Source organism: Salvia hispanica, chromosome 4 (genome assembly GCF_029641045.1).
Source record: "Salvia hispanica isolate PSC_SH4W2 chromosome 4, Shi_PSC_v1, whole genome shotgun sequence".
NCBI classification, from domain to species: domain Eukaryota; kingdom Viridiplantae; phylum Streptophyta; class Magnoliopsida; order Lamiales; family Lamiaceae; genus Salvia; species Salvia hispanica.
The window spans coordinates 31,027,611-31,049,710 of NC_142695.1; the positions used below are offsets into that span (position 1 = coordinate 31,027,611).

General features: G+C 36.2%; 1 long non-coding RNA gene and 1 pseudogene across 4 annotated transcripts; one reads left to right on the forward strand and one right to left on the reverse strand.

Annotated features, from left to right (window-relative positions):
- Positions 1-11,121: 11,121 nt before the first annotated feature.
- On the forward strand, positions 11,122-11,959 carry LOC148928432 (uncharacterized; annotated as a pseudogene).
- A 4,554-nt stretch (positions 11,960-16,513) lies between these two features.
- On the reverse strand, positions 16,514-19,668 carry LOC125196889 (uncharacterized). Of its 4 annotated transcripts, none has more exons than XR_016137848.1 (5): positions 19,525-19,668; positions 19,384-19,450; positions 18,354-18,417; positions 17,097-17,899; positions 16,514-17,003 (listed from the first exon to the last, which is right to left on the reverse strand). It is a non-coding gene; the product is annotated as an uncharacterized LOC125196889 (long non-coding RNA). The 4 variants fall into 4 exon arrangements; XR_016137847.1 differs by having other exon boundaries at positions 17,984-18,417; XR_016137846.1 differs by having other exon boundaries at positions 17,774-18,417.
- Between the last annotated feature and the right edge of the window lie 2,432 nt (positions 19,669-22,100).

Below are 22,100 nucleotides of genomic sequence, written 5' to 3' on the forward strand. Positions count from 1 at the left end.
GTTAATTATAAAATGTTTGCATGCTTGAGATTAAATATAGGTTAAGAATGTGCCTCTACATTATACAGAATATTTTTATTAGGTGGACTGCAACTCATATAGTCATATACTGCAACATTCATTAAACAAAAGTGTAACATTCATTGAACAACACAAAAATATGATAATGTAAAAATTTGTAATTAAAAAGATTTGAAGTTACACTTATTACTTAAATGAAAGGCAACCTAGAAGCAATTGTATAAAATTAATAATTAATCCTTCTGGAAATAATAGATTGAAGCAAATAGTGTGGTCTGCAATCGTTACATTAAGACTGCAATATGGCGATACTAATACTGCAATATACAATGTATAAGACTGCAATCTGGCAATGAAAAAATGAACTAACAATTTTATTTTCCCTTTTGTCGGCCACAGTTCCTAGAGTCTTGGTGACCTAATTCTCTACATTTTTTACACTGATGCAATGGTTTGTTGTTCAACTTTATAACCTTCTCCTTCATGGACACCTAACGGCTTTTAGAATCACTTGCTAAACCTTTGGTCGACACAACTGATGGTGGTTCTACTTCAACCACAACCAACTTTTCAATAAAATAGAAATCTTCAACTGTGTTACCCTTGTCCGCTGAAGATAGTTCAGGGATTCTTGTCAAAAGACTCTTCCCAAAATCATCGATTCCAGTTGAAAAAGAATCAATGATCGCACTATCACCGTCAATTTTTTTCATGTAACTGAAAAAAATTGTTAGCAGCTTTATTCTTTGAGAGCTCCCAAACTTCGAGCTGCTCCACGAACAACATCGGCTAACCTTTATAAAAGCCAAAGCCCTCATCTAATGTAAGGACTTTCTTACCAACATATGGCCAGAGTTCGCCGGGGCATGCTGACACATATACAAATACAACTGGATCACTGAGAAAACATGAGTTGAATTAGTTCGAGTTGAATTAGTTCAGATACAATTACCTGCAATATAGAATAATAAGTAGAACAACAACATGTAATACATAAATCAGCAATTATTGCATACAAAATATGAAATATTGAAACAAAGCATTGCCATAAAATCATAGGTCCATATTCTACATTAAGCCTTATGAAATAGAACACTACACAACCATATGACAAAACATAAGCCGAATTAGTTCAGATAGTACTGACTGCAATATATAATTACATGAACAGCAAGATGTAATACTTAAAACCACAATTCGTACAAACTACTAAATAGAAACAAAAATAGAACAATACTCAACCAAAAACTTCTCGTCAATCAAAATCACAAACTACTCTTCAATCTGACAAAATCGGCAAACAATCCATCATTGAATCTAAATAATCCATATCGCAACACCACATGAAAAATTGATGGAGAATTGATAATCTGACAAAGCTCACATTCTGGAAAAACATCCAAATCAAAGTTGATAATTATTCACCCATATTCGAACGAATTTGTGGAGTGAATTGCAGAGAGCACAAAAGCGATTGCACAGGTGGTGTGATTGCAGAGAAATCGCTTGCAATTCTGGAAGAATCAAATTGAAATTAATTGAATCGATTGTGTGATTGATAGCTCAAATTGAGATGAATTCAAACAGGATTTAACATGTCGCCGTGTAATTTGGAGTTAGATATTGAGAATCCAAAATCAAAATTGAGATTGGTGGGGTGATTTGCAGCATCTAGCGTGATTTTGGGTTGAGAATGATAAGGAAATTGGTGTGAATTGTGTGAAGAAGAATTAGAAGAGAGAATTCCTATTATGCCCTTGTGCCTTTTAATTTGATTAAAGAAAAATAAAATGAGCTGCCACATGGCAGCTTAGCAACCGTCCGATTTCCAAAACCTTTCCCCGAATTCTGGTTTTTCCCATGAACTATGAGATTTGTTTTTAAAACCACGAACTTTCATTTCGTTAGGATTTTCCCAACCCGACCCGAATAGCACATTTCCGACCCGAATCGCATTATTCAAAATGTTAAAGTTGTGTTTTGTTTATTCAAAAGTTGTCATTAGTTATGTAATCATTGTGACTGTATGTATTATTGGGCCAAATAGGATCCAAGTAATCAATTTAGTGATAAATAGGATTAAAATTAACATGTAGACAACCCGGGTTTCGTCGTTGACCCGCCGGAGAAAAATCCTAACGAAATAAAAGTTCGTGGTTTTAAAAACAAATCTCATAGTTCATGTGAAAAACCGGAATTCGGGGAAAGGTTTTGGTTTAAAAAGCCAAAAACCCTTATATTAAATGGTGTTGTCATTTTAACACAACCATATATATATATATATATATATATATATATATATATATATACATACATACATATATATATATATATATATATATATAGGTTTGTGTTAAAATGACAACCCCTCTTAAAGCGACACCGTGACACCACTTATACAACAATATTATAAACGCTACACAGCAATATTCAATACGCTATCTAGCGTATTGAATATTGCTGGACAAGAAAAATTGTTGTATAAAGAGCAACATATTGTTGGCCGAGTTTTTCAGATTTTTTTTTTTTTTTTACCACTGGCAGCTTATTATTCGTCCACGTGTACAAATGATTGGCTAGGAATGGTGGTATGGTGTTATTTTAAGGGGTGGTGGCACCCTAACATGCCCCTATATATATATATATGACCAGATTTAAATACAGAAACACAGAACACGGTCATACGTAAGACATTTTTAGGTCATAGTTAGTTTATTTTTAGGTCATGCTAACAAAGCATGACCTAAAATGATCTTAACATGACATAAACTCAAATCTTATAATATGACCTAAAACTACTTAATTATGACCTTCCGTGTTTTGGGTTAGTTATTGACCATTAGATCATCTAATCCTAGGGCCAAGATTTGGGCTGCATTTTTGGATTTAAATGCATTCTTATTTTGATCATCTCCATATATATATATATATATATATATATATATATATGCGCTATGGTCCATAAGTGAAATCCTGTCAAAAATCAAAGTGAATCTCAGCCCTTGGATCCTTAGATTGGATGGTTGTGATCATAATATCCGAGCTACATTATTACAGTATAAGCGTTACATTATTAGCCGAGCTACATTATTAGACTACACAATCTACATTACTAGACTAAAGCGCGTTACATTATTAGTCGAGCTACATTATTAGACTACACAATCTACATTATTAGATGACACATGTCATTAATCTAACGGTTACATCACAAGATCTAATGACTGAGATTTGCTTTGATTTTTAACAGAATTTCACTTATGGATATATATATATATATATATATATATATATATGAATGTGATCAAATGAAAACTCTAAATATTGTACAAACTCAAAACTATGATCTGGATCATTGAAAAATGTCAACAGATCACAAAAAAGCATCAACAGAAAAATGTCAATAGAATTTCAACGGTGGTCAATGATTGATGTTGCGTTGATATTGTGTTGATACTGTGTTGACATTAAAATCATAAAATTTTACACTGTGTTGATATTGTATTGAAACTGTGTTGAAGTTGTGTTATATATAGGGTAGTGATAAAATGCAAACTTATACTCCCTTTGTCCCACTAGAAATGAAACGTTTTCCTTTTTGGGTTGTCCCATTAAAAATGAAACGTTTCTTAAAATAGAAATAACTTTATCTCTACTTTTTCCTCTCTCTTACTAACTCTCTCTTCTTTAACTCACAAAACAACACTACATAAAATCTTGTGCCGAAAAGCAAACGTTTCATATTTATTGGGACGGAGGGAGTATATTGTACAAACTCAAAATTCCTCAACACAGCTTCAACACAGTTTCAATACAATATCAACACAGTGTAAAATTTCAAGATTTTAATGTCAACACAGTATCAACACAATATCAACACAACATCAATCATTGACCACCGTTGAAATTCTATTGAAATTTTTTTGTTGATTCTTTTTTGTGATTTGTTGACATTTTTCAATGGTCCAGATCATAGTTATGAGTTTGTACAATATTTAGAGTTTTCATTTGATCACATTCATATATATATATATATATATATATATATATATATATATATATATATATATATAGGGATGTATTCAAATACTTTTCATATCTTTTGTCCTTTTTCCTTCTTATTCCTAGCCCCACGATTTTGTCATCTGACGGTTAGATTAATGCCACGTGTCATTTAATAATGCACATTTTCATTCTAATAATGCACAGCGGCTAATAATGCAACATTATAGACTAATAATGTACATTTTCATTCTAATAATGCACAGCGGCTAATAATGCAACATTATAGACTAATAATGCATTGATCACAACCATCCAATTCAAGGATCCAAGGGCTGAGATTAAGAAGGAAACAGGACACTTAGGGTGCAAAGGAGCCTAACGCACCCCTATATATATATATAGGGTTTTAATCTATAAAAAAGGCCTCTAGGTAACAACATACAGCCCAAATATCAACCATCAGATTTAGTAATTAAGGGCCACGATTTATTATATAATTCATTTCGTTTATGTCATGACAGACGAAATTTTGGTCATAAGGAGGAAATTTTCGGTACAACAAATAAGTGAAACCCTCAACTACCGTTTTAGTGGGGCGGATTTTATGGGATTTATTATTATTGACAGCAAAATACATTTTCATTTCCTACGCTAGATATTAGGTGAGAGAGAGAAAAGGTTTATCATTTCTTCAAAGAAAACAACACAAAATCATTCACTCCTAAACCAAAAAAAACCCTAGTAATTTATATCACACAATTCAGCGAAATCGGAGATATCTCTCAACAGCGACTCTTCTTTAGCGACGACGACCACTCGCTCTGCCGGAGCAGGGATCATGGACGGTGAAGGTTAACAAAACTTTCTAATAACTTCTATTTTTAGTTTTTGGGTCAAAATTGATTCATGATTTCTGGCATTTTTATTCGCTATTCACAAGTTTATGAAAGGTTGAAGGTGAACAAGATAGAAGCACAAAACCAACCTCCAAAAAATGGTATTTGGCCGCCTAGATTTGGGTCATTTCGGTGTCGATTGTTTGGATTTTTAAATTTTTCCCTAATTTTCTAACATTGGTTGTGTTTCGAATAGCCGCTCAATCTGGTTGGAGAACTTTGATGAACAATTCAAAGGGAATCATTGATGGGGAAGGCGAGGCCTAAGCAAATATGAATGGTCCTGAAAAAGGTACTTACCGAGATGTCTTTTTTACTAATGGAGAAATGTGAACTGAACTTTAGGTCATATATGTAACATTTTTGTGTCATGTTTACAAACTATTATTGTTTCTATATTGTGTCAAGTTTACAAACTGTTATTTTTTCTATAAGTTGCATTCAATTTTGGAATCACTTAAAATAAATGTAATGGGTACTGATTAGCATTGGAATAGTTTTATGGGTTATGTAGTAGCAGTATATGAATTAGGTCATGTTTGTATCATTTTATGTCATAAGTGAAATATATGAATTAGGTCATGTTTGTATCACTTTTATGTCATAAGTGACTGCAGTGTTTATTTTCTCAGATGGAAGTCAACATGTGTGAGAGAAGGCCATTGGAATTGTGGACTATCGACTAGATATAAGGGTGTGCTTCATTATTTAAGAGCTAAAAGCTATTATGTTGAAGTTGGCCGAAAATAATCACAGCTCCCTTTCCAATAAAACATCGACACCCAAAAATTATTCAACGGACAACAAGAAGATAAAGATCGACGTTGAAAAGATGATAGCAAGCTACAGAGCTTCTGTAATGGCAATGTTATAAATTTTGGATTTAAAGTATGTTTCATTGATATAATTATGTGTGTATTTAATGTATGAATTTTTAAACATTTTATTTCAACAACGGGTGATACTTTAAAATGACATTGGATTTTATTGTTTCTTCGAATTAGATTTTAATATGAATTATTTTCTGACTCTATGACCAAGGTAAATTATGATGTTTGTTTGATCTCTTCTGAAAAGTAAAAACATAGTATAAGATGACTCTATGTCATACTTTGTACATGTTAGAGTCATTTTGAGCAAAAAAGATAAAAATAAAATCATTAATTTGTTGTGGGAATTTTTGTACAGTAACTAAGCAACTTGTGGGAAAAAATTGATTATGTAAATTAGCAGTTTATGTCATAATATATGCATGTAAGAGTCATTATGAGCATAATCAGGAAAAAAATTAAAAGTATCTGAAAATTCATACATTGGGTCATAATAAATTAATATTTGGGTCATAGCATCGTGTGGTTAATTTGTGTCATAAGAAACCAACATTTGGGTCATTATATAACCTAAGGAGTACCATAATGCGTCATACAAATCTGATCGGAATGTTCGTATCAAACAAACTGAAGTAAAATACACGATTATTCTCATGTTTTTGACATATTAAAAAAACTCAATATTAATATGGCCGAAGAATACACAAACAATAACCCAAACATCATCCATTCTTTGGGTCATACTAAACGAATATTTGGGTCATGTCAACTTATTGGTAAATTGAGTCATAATAATCCAATATTCGAGTCATTACATAAAACTACCGAGTACCAGGATGCCTCATACAAATCTGAACGAAATGAGTAATTTCAAACAACCTAACAATGCCAATAAAATGGAGTCCAATAAAAAACTTCAGAATTTCTTCTAGACCGTTGCTTTTCTTTCTCTTTGAATTTGTCGCAATTCCCAACAAAGCCCGGCAGAAAGGACGAAAACTATAACAAAAATAATTAAAAACATAACCTATATTCTCTAAAACATCATCGGAGGATGATTAATTGTCACCAAGCGAAGTAGTACGCATTACGGTTTCCATTTATGGAGATAAGATGCAGAAATCTAGGGGGAAAAAACCAACAAATGTAAGTTACAAAATCTTGAAACATAATTAGAGGAAATTAAGAAAGTGAATTTATAGATTTAACAATGATAAACGACTGAGGAAGTTAATTACAAAATGGGAGAATGATAAGAACAGAAATTACCGATGAAAGAAATGGCGACGGAGTGTACAACGATATTAACAACACCGATTAATCAGAAAACTAATTGAATATAATAAATCTTCATGAAAAGAAGTATACTGGAATATTAATGGGAGCTTGGGTGAAAAATATGGAAAATACGCAGGAGTTGAGATGATGAATGTTTACTCCAAAATCACGCTAACATTTGTTAATGGAAGAGAAAGGTGCATGATTATAGGGATTGCAATAACAGCCGGATGGAAGAGAATGACATTAGTAACCTTTTCGTATTTGAAGTGATTAAAATAATAATATTTAAAAATTAATTAAAGCCATCGGATCTTCTAATCATAAGATTAACTCACCTAATCCAATGGTCTAAATGCGGTCTGTATTTCTTGATTTAATGGGATACTTGTTTTGATCAATATCGTGTATATATATATATATACACGATTTTGATCAAAACAAGTATCCCATTAAATCAAGTATATATATACGATTTTGATCAAAACAAGTATCCCATTATATATATACGATCTGTGATTCCAACAGTAGTGATTCCAACAAGTATCCCATTAAATCATGGTCTGTAGTGATCAAAACCATATATATATATATATATATATATATATATATATTGGGATGTGATCATATCATAACTCATATTTATGGTGATAACCTAATAACCCTCATTTTATGGACGAAAAATATCATTTTATGGAACAGAATATCATTTTATGGAATAAAAGTATCATTTTATGCATGCTGAAAAAATATCATTTTATCGTGTATAAATATCATTTTTAGTAAAAATGATACTTTTGACCCATAAAATGATAGGGTTATTAGGTTATCTTCTGAAACTATCATTTTATGCACCCAAAGTATCATTTTATCAGGCAAAAGAACCTTTTCTTCATTTAAATAAATCATCCAAACACATAGCAACACACACACAAACACAACAAAACACACACAGACACAAACACAGAGACACACACAACAACACACACAAACACAGCAGCAGGACACACACACACAAACATAAAGTATCATTTTAGCACATGAAACTATCATTTTATAATGTAAAACCATCATTGTATCTACACAAATATCTTTTTATTTACCCAAATAACTTGTCACTTAAGTAGAACAAAACACTATTCACAAAGTATCATTTTATCATTTTCAGAAACTATCATTTTATGCACCCAAAGTATCATTTTATCAAGCAAAAGAACTATTTCTTCATTTAAACAGATCATCCAAACACATAGCAACACACACACACACACAGCAAAACACACATAAACAAAGCATAACACACACACAAACACAGAAAAACACACAGCAGCAGCGCACACAACAAAATGTAAATCTAAATGTATAGATTGTTCCAAATATTGTCATGCATAAATGATATTGTATAAATATAAGAAATATCTACACTAAAAAACTATAGTATCTAAAAAAATGAGAAAATCTCCAGCAAAATGATAAATCGAGCAAAATCAAAAGTGAAATAAGTAATAAACTTCATCCAACCTTTCTTCGATGATGCTTTAGCGTTTTCCTTCGACATATTCCAGAATTGGGATGATTTTTCCTTCGATTCGTAGGGTTTCAAATGTGATTCGGAGGGTTTGACTGTGAGAGAAATTGAATGATAGTTTTATTTGATAAAGTGATAGTTTTGGTGGATTAAATCTAGACCACATTTTAAAAATATGTGGTGGAGATTTAGTTATAGGGTTATCACACAAATTGGGGTTGTCATTATAATGCACCCCTATATATATATGTATACTATCATTTTATCAAATAAAACTATCATTTTCGGATATATTAAGGGCAAAATTGTCATTTCATTTTAAAATTGGGTGGGAAAGAAGAAAACTTGAATTAGACGCTTCATTCAATTTCTCTCACACTCAAACCCTGCATTCAATTTCTCTCACAGTCAAACCCTCCGAATCACATTTGAAACCCTACGAATCGAAGGAAAAATCATCCCAATTCTGGAATATGTCGAAGGAAAACGCTAAAGCATCATCAAAGAAAGGTTGGATGAAGTTTATTACTTATTTCACTTTTGATTTTGCTCAATTTATCATTTTGCTGGAGATTTTCTCATTTTTTTAGATACTATAGTTTTTTAGTGTAGATATTTCTTATATTTATACAATATCATTTATGCATGACAATATTTGGAACAATCTATACATTTAGATTTACATTTTGTTGTGTGCGCTGCTGCTGTGTGTTTTTCTGTGTTTGTGTGTGTGTTATGCTTTGTTTATGTGTGTTTTGCTGTGTGTGTGTGTGTGTTGCTATGTGTTTGGATGATCTGTTTAAATGAAGAAATAGTTCTTTTGCTTGATAAAATGATACTTTGGGTGCATAAAATGATAGTTTCTGAAAATGATAAAATGATACTTTGTGAATAGTGTTTTGTTCTACTTAAGTGACAAGTTATTTGGGTAAATAAAAAGATATTTGTGTAGATACAATGATGGTTTTACATTATAAAATGATAGTTTCATGGGCTAAAATGATACTTTATGTTTGTGTGTGTGTGTCCTGCTGCTGTGTTTGTGTGTGTTGTTGTGTGTGTCTCTGTGTTTGTGTCTGTGTGTGTTTTGTTGTGTTTGTGTGTGTGTTGCTATGTGTTTGGATGATTTATTTAAATGAAGAAAAGGTTCTTTTGCCTGATAAAATGATACTTTGGGTGCATAAAATGATAGTTTCAGAAGATAAAATGATTCATGCTTTGTTTTGTATCACCAATTCATACCTTATTCGATATCCTAACTTCCTGACCTTTTACACTTGAGAAGCCATGATCTACTAGTAAAACGATTTTGGTTTAGAAAATTTTGTGCAGCATAATGCATATCCGAAGCAGTTTATTTGAGCGTTGATTTTGTGAATAGTGTTTTGTTCTACTTAAGTGACAAGTTATGCTCTCTCTGCTTTTTTGAACTCATTGAAATTTAGAAAATGATAGTTTCAGAAGATAAAATGATAATTGTCCTTGATAAAATGATTGTTTCAGATTATAAAATGATAGTTTCATGGGATAAAATGATACTTTGACTTTATATAATGACATAAACTGTCTAACACACTGAAATCTTTTGTGTATTAGGAAAGAACATTCGTGATGTTGATGATGATGAAGTAGAACATTAGCAGAACAAGTAGAAAATATAAGAAATAAGAAGAAAAGAAAGAATGATGATGCAACTGATGGTAAGACAGCTTCAAGAAGGGCAAGGAAAAAGTTGTTCAAGATAGTACAGTCATTAACACAACAACTTTGGCAGGAAGAAGGAATACTGACTTCTTCGTTGGCATGCTTGAATCTCTAAACAAGAATCAAAGAAGAGTTGTTCAAGAGATTGGGTTTGGCGCACTCCTAAACTTCAATATAAGAAGTTTCCCAAGAGCATTGGCGTATTATCTGATCTACAACTTCAACCATAAAAGTTCATCAATTGAGATGAATAGTGGGGAATCACTGTTTTTAGATGATGAAGATTTCACATAACCCTTGGGTTTCCGTTTGGATCTTTACCTATCAATAGAATCAAATTTCAGAAAAATATCCACATCAAAACTAAAATTGCTAGATTTTGTAAAGGTGGAGAGAAAAAAATGGTGCCAAAGTATGTTGTGGAGCATATGGAGAGAGACAAAGAAGGTGGTGAGTTGTTTAAATGGACTTTTATGGTTCTCATGGAGTATGCCTTGATTAACACTCCTGCTGATGGAAATATGAGGCCAAAAATTTTAGATTACATAGCTGATGTTGAGAAGATCAAACATTATAATTGGTGTAGCTATGTCATATCTAGATTGCATGAAACACAAAAGAGGTGGAAAACCAACACAGCAAAGATATTTACCAGGCCAGTTATCTTTGTAGTGGTAAGAATATATATTTGTTTTCCATTGTCTATGAATATATTTACAGAAAAACTAATATTTAGTTTTTGTTCAATGTAGGCTTGTTACGTGGACAGGATTGTCTTTGAAAAAAAATGGTGCCAAGATGTTATCCAACAGTTAAAGGATGGACTGTCGAACTATTGAAAGAAAGACAAAGAGCAGAAATGGACAATTCAGATTTTGGTCTGGGTCATAAGTATGACCGATATAAAAAGCAGTCACGTGAAGAAAATGATGAAGATGACGAAGATGATGAATCTCAAGATGTAGAAGTTTTGAAGACAAATGATCATGATGAAGAGGGGACAACCAGTGAATGGGAGAATTATATGAATGGAATGGAGCTGCCAAGGATGTTAAAGCCTCAATGTTGAAGATTGTTGATGTCCTTGAAGCAGCGCCGGATAAACTTAGGAATCTCAATAGCTTTAAAATAAATTGTGATACAATGAGAAATGCAATGGGATTGAGAGAGGAAGGTGTGTAGCATGTTATAGAAAGTCAGAATACAATGACACAGGCTATAAACAAAGATGAAACTGATGATCCTGAATGGATTGATATCATGATTGAGCTAACTAAAGCTGCTGAGAGGACATATATACTGAAAAATAGGAATGAGTTCCTACCTTCACTCTGATACCTGAATATGACTACAGTCCTAATGAGAATGAAGATTTTAATCGGGAAAAGGATATGGAGAAGGAAAAAGATGATGAGGTGGAAAATGAGCAAGAGAAACAGAATGAAAGTGAAAAGGAAATGGCTAAAAAGCAGCTCGAAAAGAAAAGAAAATTTTTATTTATTTATTTATTTTTTTTATCAAACACCTTTACGGTGGAGGGTGAAGTAGGCCCCTCGTCCCCTTTATATCATCCAACGAAAGATTACATAAGACCATCTCAAAAGTGGACTGTCTTACAACCAGGCACCAACCATTACAAAACTAAACTTAATCAAAACATGGCCGAAACATCAGCAAACCTACGGCAGAAAGATTAAAGATTAGAATCGAAAATTTGGTAGTCCCCATTGATCCAGCCTGCACAGCACTTTCACCCTCGCAGGGACCGAACTCCTTGTGTAAACGTTCATTCTTCCAGACCCCACACCCACACCAGCAAGGAAATCCGCCGCTTTATTTCCCTCTCTGAAAATATGAGTTACTTTCCAATTAACCTCATCCAGCTCTCTCCTGATCTTGGCGAATTCAGAGCAGACCGAAGCTGCCCCCAGCTGATCTGTCGCCAGCCATCGCGCCACGACCTCCGCATCGACCTCTATCCAAATCTGACTCCCATGTTGTTTAGCCATCAAGATGCCCAACAGCACCGCTGAAACTTCCGCCTCCAGACCCGAGCTACCCTCCAAACCTGCCGAGAACGCAGCCAAGATCTCTCCCTTGTGATCTCTCACCAAACCCCCTCCACCAGCACACTGCGTTGACTGCGAAAAGGCTCCATCAACATTGAGTTTGATCCAAGACTGCTCTGGAGGCCTCCACTGTACCCTCCCAACTTTCCTTCTTCGAACCTCGCGAACTGAGCTGTTCATAATATCCAGATCTGGGCAACAATCCCTCCACTGGTCAGGTCCTATCAACTTAGCTAAAGCCAAGTTCCTCACTTGAGAGATCACCCTCTTGATTATATTCTCTGCTTTGAACGTCGTATCTCTATGAACATTACCATTCCTTTCTGACCAGATGAACCAGAGGATAAAGCAAGGCACAACAACACAAAGGTGATGGCTCGACCCAACGCCCAGATGTCTTTGCCACCATCTAAATCTACGTTCCATGTTCTCACCTATCTCCTCAAACCGCGGCACCTGAGGGAACCAGCTCAAAGTGTTGCCAAACCCTTCGTGCCGCCTCTCCATTCACGAACAGATGCAGTCTAGATTCAACATGTGGCTTCATACAACACCTACACTTCGAAGCTAAATAGATCCCCCTCCACTGCATCTTTGTATCTACTGGAATTCTGTTGGCCAAAAGACGCCAAAGAAACATAGAAATCGACGGGCTGATACATTTATCCCAACTAAGCTCATATATCAATCGCTTCTCAGACCTATTTCTCACCAAGTCCCAGGCCGACGCTAAAGAAAAATTACCAGACCCGGTAAGCTTCCACCTAGCCCTGTCCTTCATCCTCCTGTCAAAGGGAACTTGTAGAATCCTCTCAACCATCTCATTCGGCAGGCCCACCTCCTCTGCTAGAAGCCACAGTTCCATCTCGTTCCATTGATCTCCCTCCCATAAATCTTTTACTTTAAGCATCGGAAGGTCTGTTCCTGGACTGCACATATTTGCTAATGGGGAGTTTACCACCCAGGAGTCATGCCAGAAACTGATATCCCCATTTCCAATAACCCATCTAACCTGATCGCGACATAAACTAGCAAGCTTGAACATCCTCCTCCACATCGGGCTAAAACGATTGGACCGGTATGTCACCATAGGAACGGAAACTGAACAATACTTCTGATGCATATATTGTGCCCACAGGGACCCCTGTTCCCGAAACCTCCACCACATTTTAATGCTAAATGCCTCTACCGAATCTGCCAAGCTTCTAATACCCAAGCCTCCCTCATCCTTGGGAAGGCAGATCCGCTGCCATTTGATCCAGTGAGTCTTCCTTGAGGAATCACAAGACCCCCACAAAAAACGAGCTAACACTTGTTCAATCTGCATCAAAGCCCCTTTTGTAGGGTCTAATGCCTGAAATATGTGAATTGGTAGAGCTTCGAGCACACTTCTTATCAAGGTCAGCCGTCCTCCAAAGGATAAATGCCTATGGCTCCAGCTATGAATCCGAGCCGAAATCTTATGGCTGGTATCTCGGAAGGTATGGAGTTTGAAGCTGGGGCTCGGAGTGTTGTGGGGATGGAAGGGAGTGTTGGAGATAGTGCTGTTTCTGGAGTGTTGGGGTTTGACAGTGCTGTGGTGGTTTCTGGTGAAGAGGAGAGGTTGTCTGGAGGTGGGTCGGGTGAGGGAATTCCGGAGGGCGTTGTTGTGGATGTGGCGGGAGGAAAGGAGGTTAGGGATCTGGAGGAGAGCTGCTCCAAGAAAGCAGGGCAGAAGGAGCTGATTCAGGCAGGGTCCTCTCTGGACCTTGTGCTAGACATTGTGTCCTCACAACCCCTTCAGGAGATGGACTTTATTGGAGAACAAATTAGCTCGATTGCAATTGAGAGGGATGGGGGGAAGAAAGATTGCTTGATGGTGGAGCTAAATCAGGTGGAGGGAAGGGGGGAAGAGGGTGGCACTGAAATGGATGAGGAGTTTCCTGTGTTGAATAAAGAGAATTTGAAGTCTGTTAAGGAGAGGGAAAAAAATAGGGGGACAGGGAGAAAGAGGGGATAAAGGGGCCGAACTTTATGCTTAGGGGAAATATGGAGAGGAACAAAGTGGGGCACAAAGACTCTCAAGGCATTAGAATTGAAGGGAACAAAGGATCTGGAAGTATGAGTTATAAGGCATCTCTGGCAGATGGTGGATTTATGAGAGGAAACCTGCCAGTCAGCTTTGAACCAGAGAAGATCAGAAAGATGGGAGTAACGGGTGAGAGCTCTGGGCTCCCTTCAATCCATTTCTCGGGTATGGAAACTTCTTTCTTGGCTGAAAAGATGGGATATGCGGTGGTGGGTAAATTCTCTCATTCCATCCCTTCCTCACTTCATCTACAAAAGGCGTTTATGGGTATGAAATTCTTGGGCGAATTTTCATGGAAATATATAAATGCTAAACATGTTTTGGTTCAATTTCTCTTGATGATTATGCAAAGCTGCTAAGTGGACCTAATGGTATGCCTGTATGGTTTATTGATCGTCACCCCATGAGAGTTTTCAAGTGGACTCCGGACTTTGATCCTTTTTTTTAGTCGCCTATCGCAGCGGTGTGGTGTAACCTAATTGGACTTCCAATTCACTTGTTTGAAAAGTCAGCTTTGTTTGCAATTGGAAGCCTGCTGGGTGAGCCTTTGATGGTGGATTATGCGACGATTTCTTGGTCTAGATTGTCATTTTCCAGGTTATGTATTGAGATTGATATTTCCAAAACCCTAACTGGGGAGATCATCTTAGATTTACAGGGGAGGGAGGTAAGACAGATGGTAAAATGGGACCGCATCCCTCTATATTGCCAAGAGTGTAAACATGTGGGGCACTCTAGGGATGTCTGTTATGCGAATGGTCAAAGAGAGAAGCCTGCAAGAAGATTTTATAAGCCGGCTGCCGGTAATGGTTCTCGGGTTGGAGAGGTTGGGTTGGGTTCTGAGGGTGGGGAGTTGGGGCTGAGTACTGGGTTCAAGGGTCAGGAGTTGGAGGGGGTCTCTCTGAAGGAGGGTTTGGTGTCTACTGGGCTGATCTCTTCTAAGCCTAGTGGTGGGCAGGGATCTGAGTTTAGTGTGCAGGGGTCGCTGGAGAGGGAGGGAGGGGAGTTTCAGGTGCATAGTAAGAGGCGCGGGAGTCTGGGTAATGGGACGGGCCTGGTGGGGGGGGGGGACTAGAGCAGGGGCTAAGGGGATCCAGGGGGTTCGTTGGAGGAAAAAGGAGGTGGGGAGCCGCCCGGAAGCCCATCTGAAAATAGGTTCTCTGTGCTGAGTTCTTTAGCTATAGAACCGCATGAGGGCTCTTTTGGGGTTCTAGCAAGGGAGGCTCTAGCTCGGCCTCGCTACATGAAGATGTTGCCAAGCGGGGATTTTGATCCTGAAATTTACGAAGATGAAAAGGACTGGGGTTGTGAGGAGGAAATGGAGGGTGAAGCTAGGATTCTGATTGATCGAAATTTGGAGAAAAGAGGGGCTTCTACGGATTTGATAAAGTCTGTAGAGGTGGACCCTAGGATGAAGAAGGGAAGACTTGAGGGGGTAGCTTCACCTGCTGCTGTCTAAATGTCCCTAAACCTTTTGATCTAGAAGGCTTGGGGTGTTGCTAATACGAAGACCCAGAGCATCATCAAACGAATGGTCAAAGATAACAAGATTTCAGTATTGGCAATTATTGAGCCACTAATAAAACCGAAGCCGGATCTCTTTAGCAGGATCTTCGGTCTCCAGTTCAGGAGAAATAATTGTAATGGTCAGATTTGGATTTTTGCTGCAGAAGGAATAGAGGTGGATGGATGGGACGACTCAGAGCAGATCTTACATGCTCGGTTTGCGTCGCCTCTTTTACCGGCTTCCTTTTTTATTTCGGTAGCCTATGGAGAATTTAAACCCCCTGAATAGAGGTGGTGGTTGTAATAGTAACTTGTATGACTTGATAATAATGTTTTGTAATAGTGGTTTCGAATATAATCACCCAAGATTATCATTTTATTAGTCAGAAGTATCATTTTAGCAGCTTATATATCATTTTGTCAAGTTAAAATATCATTTTATCCGTTGAGAGTATCATTTTATCAGCTTATATGTCATTTTTTCCAACTTATGTATCATTTTATAAGGTTATTGTCATTTTATTTGCTGCGAGTATCATTTTTTCAAGTTAAAGTATCATTTTATCAATTTATAAACAAAAGAATCATTTTATGCGCTGAAAGTAACATTTTGTTAACAAAAAAGTATCATGTTTATAAGCCCAAAGTATCATTTTATTAAACAAAAATATCATTTTACACCAAAAATACCTAAAGTATATCAAATGGCTTCAATCTGTCTTCTCATTGACTCTACCACAATTTCTTGAATCATGCGACCCAGCTCATGACATTTACCACACCGTCGTAGAGACTTATTTGTTTTCCTTATTGCACTCTCCCTCTTTGCTACTCTGCCACTAGCTGATCCTTTGGTACTAACAACGTCTGGAGGATGTACGTCAATTACATCAGGTACTGTCATTCCATAAAAATCCTCAACCATCTTCTTCTTTTCAATGACGGAAGGTGCTCCACAATTTCCAAATATATGCTCTTCCAAATCATCAAGACCAACACTTAACAAAGACAAATGATCCATACTTCCCTCAAACTTTTGGACTAATTGATAAAAGTTGGAGAACAACTTTTTCTTCACTTCCTGCTTTTCATCCAAATCTGCAAGATAAAAGATAACATTATTACAATAAATACTATCATTTCTCTGACTGAAGAATAGTATTTTTACAAATAAGGTTAAAAATGGAGCACATGTTCAAATGGTTGTTGTTCCTAAGATGGTAGACCATGGGCTGCCTTTAGTAAAGAGTTCTTCAACCACCTTCGACCAAAATATTTCTCAGGAATGAGATTAGCATACTTATTCTTCAACAAACAAAATATATGACAACATAACAAACCAATTCTGGAAAACTTCTTACAACTACAGTCGAATGTGTCTTGCTTACAATCATACTTAACATCCCATGTTCTACCATATTGGTCCTTAACCTGTTGCATCTTGATGTTATCCTCAACAGTTATAGAAACAATCTCACATACCGTACTTATTTTCTAATGTACATGTTTGATAATAGAATCAGTGTAGATTGTAGATGCATGCTTCTCAATAGGCAATTGGGTTGACAAATAAGGAATAGTTGAGTAATCCAAGTAGTTCAATCGTGAATTGGCATTCCTTTTGTCACGCCCGTATTTTCTAAGGATAGAAAACACGGTTGATCGCGACTAGGGGATGATTAAAGAAGCGGGGAAGAAAGGGGGAAACACACATCTTTGACCAAAATATCTAAATAATTGAAATAACTTAGAAAACAACATAGTATCATTTCAACAAAGTACCAATTCTAAGAAATAAAGACTAGAAAGTAGACAATTTTGAAAAGAGTTAGGTTCTCAATACTAAAACAATTTTAAAGAAAAGACACCTAGCGGAAGCGTTCAAGACACGGAAAATGCCGAGTATGAAGACACGACATATCCAACAATACTAAGCCAAACATAAATAATCCATGAATTCTGCTCAACATCCTCCACGCCCGTCGTCGCTCAATCTGCACATTAAGAAAACAAATATGCAGGGCTGAGTACTTGATGCACTCAGTGGACACATGCCAAATCAGTTTGTCAAGCCATACCGAGTGATCTTGGGGGTCTTAAATGAAAAGAACCCAAGTCACTAAAAGCATTTTCACATAATTTTCGGTTGCAACCATTTTCCATCCACATCACCATCACCATATCTGAACATACATGACAAGGAACGTGGCCACGAACCAAGTCACTAGACCGGCCAACTCCAATGAGATTGCGCACGATCTACTGGGTGTACACCAGTCCGAGCAGGGTTTGCGGCCCTACTGGGACCCGAATTCGTTAACAATACATGGCATAGCCACTTCAGATAGGTTCATTCAAATCCAAAACATGGCAAGACAAACATTTTTCACCTTCTTTCACATAGTAAAAATATTTAGAACATAGTCCTTATTTAAAACGAAAGCCCACCTCAATCGCTTAACTCCTCAAATCACTTTCCGTTTCCACCGCAAACAACGTGCACAAGTTTACCCTTTTCGAAATAACACGATATGCAAAATTAGACTTTGCAAGGTAAATTAAATTAAAATGATGCATGCATCCTATGTGTGTGTGTTCTGCCTGTCCTTTACTCCTTCGTAGAGAAGCTCCTTATTAAACTCAGTCCACGGATAGAATTGGAAATAAAGAGAAACCAGATTCATCAATTACATACTATAGTCTCAGACATCACTTAATCTTTCGATCATCACTAAACTGAAATAAATCAAGTATGTAAATTCCCATAAATTCCACTTATGCAAACTTAATTGGTCAACCTATAAAGAAAGAATAAGAATATGCAATTTAATATACTCCAAGCACCACACGTAAATACTCCCTTCCCAACACATATCTATATTTAACTAAAGGCCCAAAATTTGTAAGTAAATTAAATGAACTAAAATATACTCCCTGCCATCATCAACGTATCTCTCTCCCTTTACATTCCAAACACTGCAACTCTCTCTCTCTCCAAATCTCCACCCAAAAATTAGAACCATTCATCTCTTCTTCCTCTCTTTTCTAAAACACTCCACAGAAACACAAATCTCGGCTCCCACCATCTCTCTCTCTCGTTCGTTGCTGTACCAGCAACAGCCGCTGCCAACACGCTGTCTCCGTCGCCGCCGCTGTCCGCCACCGCTCCCGGCGTTCAGCTCCTCCGTGGCAGCGCCGGTTCACACGACAGACAAGTCCCTCTCCCCGTTCCCCCAAAACTTAAACCTTTTATTAATTTCTAATTGTTCGATTCACACATTGTTTTGGGCAGGCAAGCGAATTTTAAAAATTTAGATTGAAGAGAAAACAAGAGGGCAACTTCTACTGGTATTAAAGATTGAAACTTTATCAAGAAAAATCATTCAACAGTTTCAGAAATTCTATTTGGTGGACTACCGTGAATGTATGGAACTATGAAGTATGTCATGGAATAAAAGCTGGAGATTAGAGGCTATACCTTCGAAGAGAGAAAATCTAGTCGCAGGGAGGATTGATTTCACGGTAAGTCTCGGTTCTCCTCTCAACTGTGATATCAAGAAATTATGCTATAGAACAGTGTAGGAAGATTTTTGTATACAAAGGAATGAGGAGAAATTACCTTTGATGGGAGGAAGAAGATAACGGCAGACAGCAGAATGAGAGATTGGGATGGTGGAATTAAAGAATATACTCCATATAGGAAGTAGTTGGAGATTTTTCAGATTGGTGAAAATATGGAGAAAAGAACGTGTGGGAGAAGTTGGGGATATATATATGTTTGACCAAATATTTGATTAAATATTTGACTGCAGAGTTGAAGTTAAGAAATTAATTTTGTTGGGCTTCTCAAAAACTGGTCCCAACTAAAAGAAATAAAATGGCTAGAACTAGATAACAGTTATACGCCCAAATATTTAATTTAGAAAATTGATTAAATTGTGATGTTTAATTTAGTACTTTGGTATTATTCCAAATACTTGTAAATGAACGCCCAAATTTTCCCATCGACGAAACGCACATCATTCTCATCGACTACTTACACCACACGATTAACCAGCAACAATTCAAGCATTCACTATTCCGCAACCAATCAAAACAAAGACGGTATTTTACTCAAGGTCTATCACTCACTCGTTTTCAAAATAAAATCTTAACGTAAAAGCTAATAATAAAGGCGGGTGTTACACCTTTGATCTCCCACAGCATAATTAAAGAAATTGATGAACTGTACAAGATTTGCACGTGGCTTTGTGTAGTTTTTAAAAAAGCTATTCTCCGCTTCGGACATCGATGTAGTCCCAAGAAGCGACCCCATGGGAAAATTTCGAAAATAAGCAGGAACCCAAAATTCTCTATCTTCAAACATTGATCCAAACCAGTTCACGTCTTCTAATCCATACTGTTCCATTATATCATTCCATATTATATCAAACTCATCAGGCTCTAACAAATCAGACCAAACACATGCATTCAACTCTTTCTTGAACTCTTCATTACCAAGTAAAGATTTGGGCAACTTATCTGACACATTAACCATGATATGCCACATACACCATCGGTGCCTTGTTTGATCCCCCAATCTTGACCAATCATATGAACTGGTCTCTACCTTCACCAGCAAGTTTGATCCCCCAATCTTGATCAGTGATAATCAATTTGGGTGCTACCCCCATGCATCGAACAAAACAGCCAAACAACCAAGAATAGGAGTCTCTACCTTCACTTGATAACAAGCCAGCTCCAAATGTAACTGGTCTAGAATGGTTATCTTTTCCAGTGAATGGAGCAAAAATCATGCAATACCTTCAGAATATAACATAAAAATGAATTATATTTTCATGCATATAGAAAAGTATCATTTTATCAGCCAAAAATATCATTTTATCAACTGAAATATAATTTAATCAACAAAAAGTATCATTTTATCAACTGAAATATAATTTAATCAACAAAAAGTATCATTTTATGTCTTTTAGCAACAAAAGTAATATACATGTTAGTGTTGTATGTTGAGTCAAATGAAATTACATCTCCAAACATATGATAATTTCGTCTTGAAATAGCATCAGCCCAGAAGAGTCTAGTTAACTTTCCATGAGATCCTATCTCAATTTCATAATAGAAGGCATCAGATGATTCCTTTTGAGAACGCATATAATCAAAAATCATTTGAGCATCTGAACCATCAATATTGGACATAATATCACGATAACCATTTCTAATATCAATAATATCACATCCAACATTTTCAGGTCCACCCATTATCTCATTCAAAAGTTTGAATATGAGAGTGGGACCAATATTACACCTGCCACAATCCTCCATAAACCTCCAATGGATAGGATCCAGATTGCGATTGGCCATCATAAAATGTCTATGCTCATCCGCAACCATTAAGTGATTATGATACTCAACAAACTGATAAACCTCATATCCTATGCTCATGCCATCTGAAAAATATCTCAAGTTGAGCTTAGCAAGACATTCACACCTAAATGACCGACACCTACGCTTCTTAACAGTCAGTTGATTGGGATGCATGACCAGGTATAAAATTCTTAGAGCCTTGTCTGCTGCAAGCCAAATACTGCCACTTAGTAATACCTTGAACTGATTTGTTGCTCATTTTACGAATGCCAAAACCAACTGAACGAGCATAATGTTCATAGAAATCAACTGCTTCTACTAATGTATTGAATTTCATACCAATCATTGGCTTCAAAGCATCATCACAAATAGGAATGTACATACATACAAATCAGTAAAAGTATCATTTTATCAGAGTATCATTTTATCAGAGTATCATTTTATCCGACAAAACTATCATGTTATGCAGTAAACCTAACATTTATAAGCCAAAAGTATCATCTTAACACATAATCGGCAATACATAATATAAATAAGAATTTCAGTACATCAGAAACATAAACCAATCGACAACTAATATTAATCTAAAATCAAATTCAATACATGAGGCAAAACAATCAATAAATTAAAATATGAACACAATCTATAAGCTAAATAATAGATAATGATTGCTACCTTCGTTATTTGCTACAGACTCCATCGAAGCAAATTCTGACAGCAATTGAAGAGGTAATCAATGAAAATAAAAACGCAAAATTGAAAACATCTTCCCGATCACAATTATGCGAGAAATATGGAAACAAAATCTGGAGACTATGGAATAATGAA